The 11,898-nt window shown below is 36.6% G+C and overlaps 1 protein-coding gene across 1 annotated transcript in view; it reads left to right on the top strand.

Annotated features, from left to right (window-relative positions):
* Positions 1-3,742: 3,742 nt before the first annotated feature.
* LOC135128818 (protein sprouty-like) overlaps positions 3,743-11,898 on the top strand; it is a 62,087-nt gene continuing 53,931 nt past the window's right edge. The window contains exon 1 of the mRNA XM_064055900.1: positions 3,743-4,091. The gene's annotated coding sequence lies outside the window, so the exon portion shown is untranslated. The remainder of the gene's footprint in view (positions 4,092-11,898) is intronic.

Raw genomic sequence — 11,898 nt, 5'->3', positions numbered from 1 at the left:
TGTAAATAGTCACATTACACATGGAGACACTTAATGAGCAAAGGACGCAGCGATAAAAAGAAAAGAGAGAGAATGATGGAAAAGAAAACGTCAAATAAAAAAAAACATTTCTGATTGTTGTGACAAAGCACCTAGAACTTAGTAAAATTCCATGTTTTAAGCCCTTACAACGTCCCCAATTCCTTATTTTGGCTAATGTGGTCATTTGTTTTGTGCATTCACCGTGTCCACGTCATTCATTCATGTTTTAAAAAGGGTTTTAGTCGTGTGGAAGTGCGTGTCCGTGTGGTAAGGGTGCACACACGTACAGGTTCCGATGCAGCTGTTTCACTTCCGGCGGAGACCCGGAGAAGTGTGTTGAAGCGAATTTTCACCCATTCATCGTTTGGGACAGACTATCGTGTATGTATGCTTTTTGATCTTTAAATTCATTGTTGATACGAAGTAAATTGTGAGCCCTTTGAACATTTGTACTAAAATAAAAGTTCTTTGTTTTAATGATTTATTTCAACTAAATGAAAGCACAATTAACGGTGTTTTTATTCATGGACTAAATTGTGATTTTATGTCGCCACAAAATGAATTTGCCACATAATAACACCAATCAAACGGCTTATAATAACCCAGCAACAGTTGTAAATTGCGTTAACGCAACAGATTGGAACTGGGTCGTGAAAAATAAAAGAAATCATATGCGCATACAGCACAAAATAAAAAACACTTTTTAGTGGTGTTAAATGTACACAAGTGTGTACCTAAAAAATGGCATTAAGAGTGAATCTCAGAAAAAAAAAATCTAAAAAAAGTTACATGCTATGAACTTCAAGCTATACACGCTGTGTTAAACATTTTAGGTAGTTATCTGTTGTAGTTTGTTGGTTCCATACTTTTGCCCTAGTCTGTATGGCTCTGTAATTTACTTAAGTTTATTCATACCATCTCATTTTAAATTGTTTCACAATATGCTTGAAGTTAATGATAATAAAGTTTTAAATTACTGAGAATTGATGTCAAATGTAGATAATCTTCCGCTAATCACTAATTTGAAATCAGTGTCACGACGTCTATTCAAATAAACGTGAAAAGTAATTTTACAATTTTCAAAATTTCTCCAAAAAAGATTGATTCCGTGAGAGAAAGCAATTTGAGGTTATGTTTTTGTTTACGTCGCACTTCTAAAAAGCAGCTATGGGTAGAGCGGATACTAGTTGGTACGTGGTTTTAAGGATGGGTGCACATGCGGAGTTACAATGGAAGTTTTACAAATTTTACAATACAAGGGTTTTTAGGAGTACATAGAAAAAAATAGTTAAAAAAAATGTTTTATGAAGTCATTGTCACACTTGTTTTACAAATTTTTAACTCGTATGTTAATAATGGACCTTATAAAACCTAATGTATTATTATCCACATGGGTGCCAACAGAAGCCTTTTTCAACGAAGGGTCATCCTTAAATTTTTGTAATATACTTTCTATCTGTATAAATATAGTCATTTATTAGTGTGCCGCTTCATTAGACTTTCTACTAAAATAATTAATCTTAACTTTGAATCAAACTCTAACGGTTATTTCTTGAAATCACGAAGGATACGGAAACATGTGGAAGAAAACACATTTATTGTCGAACCCTATTCTCGATCTGCCGCCAAAAAACTGAAATTTTTCGAAAGCTGATTTGTAAAAATCAATATCTCCGTTATTCTTTATGGAAATTTTTCGGATTTCGCCACTACCTTCAGTTTACAGAACTCTAAACACTACCTAAGAAACATTATGGACTTTTTTTGTCGGAAATAAGACACTGTAAAAGCATTTTTTCGACAAAATCTGATTCTATTGCATCTCATTTCCTGTTAAAAAAAAGTCGATTCTGTTTCTTGGGTAATGTCAAGAGTTTTGTAAACTGAAAACAGTGGCAAAAACCGCGTTCTGAAATTTCCACAAGTAACTGAGATATCAATTTTTAAATATACGTAATGAAAAATGTCAACAAAATGTCAAAACGAAGGAGATGATAAACCGTTAAAAAAAACTGCTGTCTTGTTATATTAAAATTTCATAACAATAAGTCTGTTAATAATGGACATATTACATTCTGAAAATATATTGAATGAAAATCATACTCACTACACGTAGGGTCGAAAATTAACTGTGACAACTTAGCTGTCAAATGTACAAAACCGATACAAGGTAGCAGAGTTTTTATTATCGGTAGTGCCAACGTAATATCACAGAACACTAACTTAATATCAGCTGCAACGATTGATTTTTGCCCGATTTAGTAATGATGATTCGTAAAGAAACAATGTCATTGATGATGTGTACGTATTAATTCGTTGTTTCGATTTTACTAGGAAATTGAATGCCCATGATTATCCATTTTGGTTAGCATCTCCAAAAAATACACAAATTATAACCAAAGATTTAAAAGACAAAAGATTGAGGTAAAATACTTAAATTTAAACGAGGATGAACAAATAAGTTTTGTTTAGCTTTTCTTTCTATAAGATGTTCCAAAAGTATCTAAACATCAAGTGTTGATTTATCAATATAGTAGTTTAGGAAATTTTCTGTTTATGACGACAACGACGGAGCGGCGGAAAAAAGGTACCAACATGAATTTGACAAAATGACCCCATTACAGCTTACAATCAGAAAATAACAATCTTTTTCAGAAGTTCAACGTCTAATTAGAGGGAAGGCAGATCTATACAATTGACACTCATCTTAGACGAAGCAAATGTGGCCCAAAATAATCACTGCCAAACTGTGGTAGTACAGGACCTTGTAACTTCTTCATCTTTGTTTTGGTAAACTTGTGTTTCTATTCAGAGAAGATTTGTTCTTTCGGAAAAATCGTTTGACAGCACCAACACTTCAAAAGTTTAGCTCTTTGTTAGGTGGAAACATTATCAAACGCTGCCACCAAATATCAAAGTTAAAATATCAGATTCTGCTCTCTCGTTTTGCTGAATAATGGTTAGCAAAGGCGATGGGGACAGATCAGATCAAAGCGCTGTAAGTGCTGGTCCTGGAGACATAGTAGTAATCAGATCCTCAAATGGTTACCTGGTGCATCATAAACCATTTCGCGCCATGCTGTTACATCAGAAATAATGACGGCATGCGACTGGTGTGAACGATGTTGTGGTTGACAAAAATGTAAATGTCTTGCCACGATCCGCAGGATTGATTATTACCTTAGTAAAGTTATGTAGACGCCGGAATGGTTAATCACACCGTCTTTGAGAGTACAGCAGCTGCTTGCTCAATGAGAATAAAAATTTCCACAAATACTACTCGAAAGCACCTATAGTATGGCCCGAAATAGGCAGTTCTGAAGTCCGGCGAGGCAGAAGCTCGCATCCTCGTCGTTTCCTCGTTTTGGCAAACGTGGTCACTTGCCGCGTGCATCCACCGTGTCCACGCCATTCATTCATGTATAAAAAAGGCCCTTTAGGTGAATGGAAGTGCGTGTCCGTGTGTCAGGGGTGCACACACGCACAGGTTCCGGTGCAGATGTTTGGGCACTTCCGGTAGAGTAGGTCGCGGTGAAGTGTGCAGATGCGAATTCTCACTCATTCATCGTTTTGTCAGGCGTTCTAATTCCGTATATGTATGCGGCGAGGTTGTTTTGGTGGATGAATGAATGGCGCGTTGTTGTCGGCGGGCGGGGGGCGGGGGCCGGGGGCTTGCGGCCCATCGCCGAGGCGAGGCTGGGCATGCGCCGTCCAGGCCTCGGGCCCGCTTCTCGCAGAATGCCCAAGGTTTCGAGCGACTGAACAAGTCCGCGTGGAATCGGCCGTTTACAGTGAAGTGTGTCCAGGATTTGCAGTGCCCACGAAGGGATCAGTTGTGTGTTCGTCGGGTGGGTCCAGTGGCGTCCAGCGAGCGCACCGGGAATCCGTTCTTCGCGGCCTCTCGACCGCTGGCCGACATGGCCGCCGCTTAGCGCGCCTCTGGTCGGTGCGCAACAGGCCGCCCCCAGAGTGCAGTGAGTGCCACCCCCGTGCAGTGCAGTTCAGTGCCGCCGCCCCAGACACGCGGCGCGCCTCGAGCGGGATCACTACTCGGACGCAAAATAACCGAGGTAAGTGGCCCTTATTTATATTTATCTCCTCATGTTGGCACCACTCTGGTAAACAAGTCGTTTCTCCGGGATGCATCATCCTGCGATGACCCACAGCGGAAACTCCCTCCGACCCTCTTTCAATCGATACAAAATACGGAACAAGCGGACCCCAGCGAGCTAATCGGACCAACCTCTCTCATTACTAATTTGAATTTTTCGGCTACTACAATGTACCCCAAAAACACACACTTTCCACGAATGTCTTCATACTCGAACAACTGTCAAGTGTCGCTTGGAGTTTCCGCCTTTTCGTCACAACCACTGTCAAAAAATTCTTCATAGTTCGTAATCCGGCGTCCGTTTGAACCGGGTACGTAAATTAAACATATTATGTACCCCGAAAATTTGACCGCCGTCCGACTATTAATAGTTACTTCATCTGCATTAAAATCAGCACTGTCAGTTGAATCAACCATGTAATTACACGGTTTGCCTAAGATGTGTAGACTTAATTGGTAAATGTCCATTGTGGCGCAAATTGCTGTCACTCTAACCACAAAAATAAGAAGTCTTTAAGCTTTACCGCCACATAAATCCCGTCAGGTAACAACTTTGCGGTACCATGTTTTGTCAAAGTTTCAACTTTTGTCCCATTTTTGAAGGAGACGGTACTTACCTGTGTATTGTATATAGTTTTTTTGTAAACGTATAATGCGACTTTCGCATACAGGATTCGCCCTTTTTTCCCGCAAATTTGATAATTGGGTACTACTATTGACCAATACACCCTCAAGCTTTTTGCTGTTACCTTCACAATCGCGGTGTCAAAAAGTTGCGATCTGTTTTATTTGCGATAAAATTTTGTAATATGTGTTCTATTTGAACTGTCTACGTAAATTAAACACGAGATACGGAACTCTGAATAAGCAGTCCGCCCATAAATGTGTTACCAAAAATTGGTTCTTATCTCAGTATCGTTACACCTTGGTATAAGTGCTATCAATTTAAGTGGAGTACTTAATAAATAATTGTCGTAAGTGTAAATTTTATGTAACCTAAATATGAATTTTGACTACCGGTTTTCTAATAATCAAAAATTGATGTTGAAAATGTTGCACACATTTATTTTTTAATCGAACGGTATACTTTTGACGGCCATCTGTTCGTCTTTCTAATATTTCGTCTAGGACTAAGTGTGTTCTAGAACGTAAATTAATTGTTCATATGTCAATATAAAGACGGATGTATTTGTCAACATAGTCTGCGTGTAAGAAGAAAAAGTACCTTAAAAATAATCGTCATGTGGACACAAGCACATTTTGTAAGTTGCTATTTTGTGTCAAAAATTGCTGAATAGTGTTATTTGCCACTTACCAACAGTAAGTTAAACAACTTAAGTTCGAAACAAGTGCTTTAAAATTCAGTCACAAAGTAAAAAAAGTACATTTCCAGTAGCAAGTTGAAGTAGCAAGCACTTTATAAACCCCCTGTATATTCGTCCGGTCAGAACTCCTGTTTACAAAAATTGGTCCAACAAATCCCACTTCTTTGAAAAATTATATAATTAGATTTTGCGATGTATTTTTTTGGAAAGACCTATAAAGTAAAAAACCAGCGGCATAAATAGTCCCTTTCGTATTGGGCGCAAATTGCAAGGGATTGTCCAAAGTACAGACAATGTAAAATAAATTTAAAGCAGATGACCAACGGGAAAAATGGTGTCTCAGCAATAATAGCAAACTTTAACTTCCAGTGTTTGTTTATTAATTAAGCCACAGTCGAGCAGAATGTGCCGAATTTTATTATTATAATTCTTATATTAAATAAGGACGTGCAGATTTTTCTCTTTCTCAAAAATGGGGTGATTCGTTGTTATTTTGGTCAATAAAAAATTTACTATGACGTCATAAACGTAGATAATACACAGCGCAAGAAAAAACAGAAAAAAAGAAACGGCCAAGTTTGGCATCGAACGTGGGACCGCCGGTCCGCATGCTGACGCCATAACTGCGTGGCCACGGACGGTTAGATCTTGAGTTAGAACTAGGTAAAATGTTATGCCGTATTAATTTTTATGTGAACATTTGGTCGTTTCGGGAAAAAGCTCAAAGCGGATTCGTACAGCACAAGTATAGGAGTATATTATTGTATAACATTTAAATGATTTTAAAACAGAATTCTTTGAAATGACGTGATCAATTATTATTATTATTAGTGGGGATGATCAACCAAATTTTGGCAGAGCTACAAAATAATGATGTTCTGGCGCATATCAAAGACCTTATAACACCTACACGTCTGGATGTACTGTACTGAGAAAATTTAATTTGGAAAATCCAATTAACTTTGCTGCTGGTGGATCAAATAAAATTGTCTTTGTCATTGAGAGGTGCACAAAAAAAGAAATTAATATTAACGTGAGGGCGTCTTTTAGTCAACGTATTTTTTTGCGAATACAAGCAAAAGTACTAATAAAGAACATAAAGCAACTCCAACTTTCTGTCTTAAATTTCATTCAATAAATTTTTATTTTGTCCAGAAACGAAACACTGGAGTTTTGTAAAGCATTTAAAACCGCATGTGTATTTCCCCTCATATTGTAAAAAAAAAGTGTTCAACTTCACTTATTCAAGGAGCCACATTCCATCGTCCCAACGCACGCAATTCCGCCGCCGCCGCCCGAACAGACCGTTCAGGAACCGCATCGTGCTTTTCTCATTCACACGATTTGGTTTAAGACTCGCTATATTTGCACTCCACGATTTGCATATAAAATACCGCCCCGGGTCCTGTCATTATTCAAAAAATTAACCGCTTCATAATTCAGATAATACGTAGCGAACTATGAATGAATACGACGGAGACTGTTGTTTTAGCTAATAAAAAGTAAATTACGTGCACACACTTAATGCTTTTATCTCTAGTTTCGTAACTTTTGTGTGATTTATTCATTGATGGTACCGTCTGCTTAAATTTGTTTTTTACAATAGTGGATTTACTCATAAATCAGGAAAAGTGTTCCATGTTTGGTGTTATCATGTTGACATCGGTACCATGAGGAACAGTATTTTCGGTTGCGTTATTGTGGGATAAATAAGAAGCGGAATTTATGGGTACCCATATATAGCTGTTCAGGTATGGTGGTTGTATCATTATAACTGAACTTGCAGCTATTTCTAACTATATCGTTGAATTATGCAGGTATTTTAAAATGATTAAAATTATGATAATTTTTACCATTCTGAAATTACATTTCTTGTATTTAAGGCGATTTCTGTTGCTTCTAGAAGTAAATTGCAGCAGTATTAACCCAATATTCCTTTGTTTACACTGATGTCTGTGATATTACGTTCTTTATCTCATTAAGTTGTTCAAGCGACGAAAAAATAATTAATTTCTATTAAAAGCTTAACCACACTTGTCCTGTTAATGTAAATGTACTTTGAGTTAGTGTTACAAGGTCGTTTTTAAAAAATAAATTTTAAAGAATAGAACCACTAACAAGAAGTTCTAACATCATACTTTCTGCTTATATGTATTCTAACAACTCGCTTGATAAACAAACCACAAAACCAGAAGTCATAATCCAAACTTGATAAGCACTGAATGATTAACATCCATTTTTGCAACTTTAATGCTTCACATGTTCCATAAAGTACGACTTTTTCGGGTTACGTGAACAGCTGTACGGTTTTAATATTCCATATTTAATATTTAAACAAAAAACTATCTAGGAAAGCTGAAGGTGATTTTACAAAAGATACGCAAGACGCGATGTTGTAATACTGTTTTTTTACTGCAAGAGAGTTGACATGTGGATCATATGGTGAACATCCTTCGGATTAATGATTGTAATTAGATCATTCACATTCGATCCAGCTGAATTTTTTGAAACGTCATCACCACGAGTGATGATTATAAACAGAAATCTATTAAGCGTTCTAAGATACGTTTTTTGAGAATATTTCAGGATACTTAACACTGAAACAGATTTGTTGAATGTCACGATGTTAAAGAAACTCTTGTTCGTCTGGAAGTGTCAAAAAAAAATAGTTAACGTTGCTAGAAACATGTATGTATTTGGACGTAGTTTTACGTTGGTTCTGTTTGAGGCTGCTCCATAACGTCAAACGATTACGATTAACGAAGTAGGTATATCAGAAATGATATTGTATTCATTAGTTCAGAACCGGAACTATGAGGGGGGAGCTGTAGTGAAATATAATATTTAGTAATTTTTTGTTTCATTATTTAAAAAATTTGTATGTACGTAATCTGAGAGAAAAAAAATGACAAGAAAAATATATAAATAATTGGGAATGAAATAAAAACTGCTTCATGTGAAACAACGCATTGCTAAATTAATTTAAAAAACGTTTCTTGTGAATGAAAAACATGTTAAGGCGCATTAAGTTGTTTGGCAGACCAGTCCGGAAAGTAATAAATCTTGGCGATATTTTTTAGTACATTGACATTTGCGTAAATAACTGATTGTAATGAGCAGGTGTAAATGTAATGGAATAACTACAATACATTCACTATAGTTGCGAAAAACGAAAATATGAATGCTAGATTTCAGTTTAATTCCTGAAGCAGCGCCGTATTAAAACTTTGTGTATTAAAAGAAAAATAGTCATTTTTCCGTTGAATTTTTTCAATATTAATGAAGCCTTGGTAAACTCGTGATAAACAATATATATTATTTATGAATCAGGTTGAATAAGAGCGATTATGTAAAAAGCGTTCTGCAAATGTGTTAGAAATTTTTCTGCATAATTATTATTGTGTCGTCGAGCAGTCCGAACAGGAAGTCGAAATTTTTGCTCTCTTTTCTCCGCCGATAATTACGTTATAATTAGCGAGAAAACTCAGCTAGTTTCCTTCGGGCCCGCAGAACGCAAATGGTTTTCTTTCACGCTTGAGGCTCTCATGTTGAAATCCTTCACTTACAGTTACAATTCGGTGAAATCTTCAAGGTTTTTGGCATGTGTTCCGACTATGTTGGTGTTCTTCAATACGACAATCAGCACTTTGTTGGTGCGATGACAGGAATTTGGATATAGTGATGTGATAAATTAGCGGGAGTTTTCGGTATGGGTCGAATATAGGAAGATGCGGCCTTTAACATGGAATTTCTCAAGAGGAACATTCTTTTCTGACACAAGAAATAAACAATGTCCGTTATATTAATAAATATATCACTCGTGAAATTCGTTGCCTCGAGCTCCAATCGTCCACATACCAGGCCCATTCTAATTTAATTTGGTTTGTATAATTTCTCTGTTGTTAATTGGACACACTTGTATCTCAGGCTCGATTGGTGTTGACGAAAACTTGAGTAATTGTAATGAAGGTTGTGGGTCGGAAAGGGATCGGGAGGTTTCAGAGGGAGTGTTGACGGTGGTCGGGGAAGCAGTTCGGTTGTATTCATTGAGAGTTGTGTATTTCATTGAGCCACCGAAGTTCGTTCACCCGAGCCCGCAGCAAAAACTCAATATTAAATAGTCTGTTTCCGTTCACTAGGGGAACTTTTTCTCAAAGATATGTTTTCCTATCGTTATTTTTAGATTCCGTTGTGTTGATGAAACACAAACAAGTTTTATTATCTTTTATACCATCTTTGACACATATCACTATCCCGAATAATTTTATTGGACAGGGAAATATGATCCGTGTCCAGATACAAAACTTATTTGATGTTTGCTCGGATTTATTACATGGTAATCCGAAGAGCCGTGGAATCAAGCCAAATGCGGGACATTTTTGCAGACACGTGCCGTTCGAAAAATGGTAATGTCACAAAACTCGCAGTTTGACCGAAACGACGGACTTGCAATTGACTTCTATTAAAAAGCAGCCAGTTGAGATTATTAAAGCAGAATTAATTATTAAAAACGGCCATGGCTTTGCTCATTAAACTCTTCACAGAAGTAATTTATTGCGTAAATGTGCTAAATTTTAATTGTTCCCTGTCTTGGAAGGTAATTTACCATTACCAAGGTTCTCGTTGCATTTTATTTCCATTATTTTTTAAATCATGACGGGATTGTAACTCCCTTTATTTTTATTTTATTTATTTCGTGATTTATTTTCGCTACGATTTTTCGGAGTCGGCGAACGCGGATTCAAAAAACTCACCTTGTTCTCTCGTCTCAAATGCCTAAGTAATTTAACATAAATCGAGAAAAGTAGTATAAATTAATACGACATGATACATGTGTTCCTGTTCATATTTTGTTCAGTGTTTTCACGGTCTGGAAGAATTTACAAAAATGATTTATCTTATACCGATTCACAGCTGTTATTTCAATGCTTTAATTAACTCAGCTTTTATTAAAGCACAACAGAACTGTCTTGTACGAGATATTTTAATATCAAGGAAGCTTCATTTTTTTAGAGAGACTACTGTAGAGTCCGGCAGATAGTGAATTTTGACTTTCTGTTTACAACAGATCTTGGAAGCCTTCAGTAAATTGTCCAGGATTATAATGGTAATGATTTACAACGGTCAAAGGTTTTGGCACACAGTTGGTTATTATATCCTAAAATGTGTTCATGCACACCTGATTGTCAACGTTCACTATTTGTTGGATTCTAATGTACAGAGGAATAAATACGATAATTTAAAAATTACTTGGAACATTTTTCTCAGTTTTTTTATGGCATCACTTTCTTCCATTGCCACTTCATGTGCACTTCATTTAAATGAATTGGTAGTGTTTTTAACAATTTAGCCCAGAGTTAGGTGAATAATGTTTATCGGAAATGTCAGCTTCCTTAAGAAGAAAATATACAATCGAACGTTTAAACAGCGTAAAAGAAAAAAATACCAAAAATGTTTCCCTGCTCGGAAATTATGAATTTATTGTGTAACAAGTTTCCATAACGTGTATAGTTTGCGTTCTTAAAACTTAACTTCGAATTATATGTTTTTGAGATTTTCATAAACTCTTGTGGGTAAAGGTCGATTTATAAACTTGCCGCTGACGTTGCTGTTCGCCGTTGACGTTGCCGTTGTAAGATACATACGCAGCTAAGGTATGCGTCGTTTATATCATCCGTTGACGTTACCGTTGAAAGTTGGTATATACGCCGTTGGGGTGATGTTCGAGATAACCAACTTTTAAACTTTCGCCCTTACGTTGCCGTTGACGTTGGGTTTTCAACCCATTAAATTGCGGTGGTGTGTAGTGCTGCCAACTTAAAGGTAAACCTCCTGAAGTAGGGGGGACATTTTTCTGGTTGACAGCACTAATTCCCCGAAAATCAAATTTTGATAGATATAATGAGGTCCACTAATATTAAGCTACCTGTTCACCGAAACCCGCATATTTTACATAGCTGCCATCATTTTCTACACTGTAGTTTTCTGTTTTAATATGTCTAGTTTTCTTTTCACACAAGAAAGGTAAAACTTGTTTCATATGGTAAATTTTTGTAGGAAAGTATCGATTTTGCAATTAGGCTCCGCCCCTCGGTCTGACATCGAATGAAAAATTCATCACGATTGAGATCGAGACGGATGGGTGGGGCTTCTCTTTTGGTTTTCTTTATATAACACGATTACTTAAGGACATATTTCACATGATAATTTTTCGTAGAAAAATAAGGATTTTACAATTAAGCACCGCCCCTCGGCTTACGACGAATAAAAAAAAATCATCCGAATTGAGATAGGGCGGGTGGGCGGAGCTTATGTTTTGCCCTTTTTTTTTCTTAACATACATAGCCATCTTTTCACAATAAGAACCTTACAACATGGTTGAAACGGTACATTTTTGCAAGGAAATATGGATTTGAGGCGGAGCCTAATTGCAAAATCAAT

Source organism: Zophobas morio, unplaced genomic scaffold (genome assembly GCF_036711695.1).
Source record: "Zophobas morio isolate AGI-343-1 ecotype UQ-CSIRO unplaced genomic scaffold, CSIRO_AGI_Zmor_V1 ptg000002l, whole genome shotgun sequence".
Classification (NCBI taxonomy): domain Eukaryota; kingdom Metazoa; phylum Arthropoda; class Insecta; order Coleoptera; family Tenebrionidae; genus Zophobas; species Zophobas morio.
The sequence above is the reverse complement of the archived record's forward strand: the minus strand, read 5'-3'. Positions and strand labels throughout refer to the sequence as shown.